Here is a 1,197-nt window from a genome sequence, read left to right as displayed (position 1 = left end):
CCCAGCTTTTTGTTTAGTTGTGTAAATTTATGGGCTTCCGTTCGAAAATTTTGAGTCCCGTCACCCCGGTTTATGAATTTCATCCAAACTTCGCCACTGGATTACCAATCCTTTGAATGAAAATTTTGATTTGGTGGATGCCTTTTTAGTTTGAACCATTTGACACATGCACATGGATTGGAAATAATATACCTTGAGAGTTGAGACCCTCCCTCATTGTCTGCCTTTTGGTTATACGTGCTTACAAATACAAATGTACTTTCTGGTAAGCTAAACAGATTGATCTAATGTATAGATTAGCTTTTTTTATTATGATTTTGAGGGAAAGCAAGTACAATTTGAAGTAATAAAAAGCTAAGTGCATGGATGCCTAGCTTTGGGCGATTTACATGGAAAAGAAAACTAATAAAGAAAACGAGAATAACATAGGTAAAGTTGAAAACTTGAAATACGAAGTACACACACTAATCTTATAGCTTATGTGAACACTAAAAAAATGTTTCAACCAAAAACACACGCGATTACAAGATCCTTCTAGAACCCTAAAGCAAGAAGATCATGTCGAGTAACCAAGGAGCGACCTGTCTTGTCACACCGATCAAAGGCGGCGGAACATGCCGGGGTGCAACGATTGCTCATAAGCGCATGACACTATTTAAAGCGATAATATTTAACAAACTCATTTCATTTCATAACATCTAAAATGTCACATAGCCAAATATTCATAAGTCAAATACAACAAAATATAACAAAACATAGCAAATCAAATCTTGTTCGTTTTTGCTAATAACTTAAAGGTCTCGCCATTCGTTTTCTCCACAAGCATCAAATCAACCAATATGTAAACCTGTAACATTTCATAAAATAAAGTTTGTCAACACAAAGGTTGGTGAGCAATTCATAAGTTTGAACAGTAGATATATAGTATGAAGAGCCACAAAACTAGTATACAAAACCATAAATAAAAGCAACAACTTGGATAAATTGACAATCGCTAATAGAATTACGTTAGCGCCACCTAGCTACAAGGGGTTGCCAAGTAGTCTAGGATTTAATAGAATATCGTTAATTACATTACGTTAACGACACCTTGCTACAAGGGGATGCCAAGTAGTCTAGGATTTATAGATTCCACCAACCGAAAGCGATAAACACATAGACATATAGCATAGAACACCAAATCGAGCAATTATTCAA

Source organism: Bidens hawaiensis, unplaced genomic scaffold (assembly GCF_021521415.1).
Source record: "Bidens hawaiensis isolate Kalapana, Puna unplaced genomic scaffold, B.hawaiensis_p1.1 tig00017346_1, whole genome shotgun sequence".
Classification (NCBI taxonomy): domain Eukaryota; kingdom Viridiplantae; phylum Streptophyta; class Magnoliopsida; order Asterales; family Asteraceae; genus Bidens; species Bidens hawaiensis.
The sequence above is the reverse complement of the archived record's forward strand: the minus strand, read 5'-3'. Positions refer to the sequence as shown.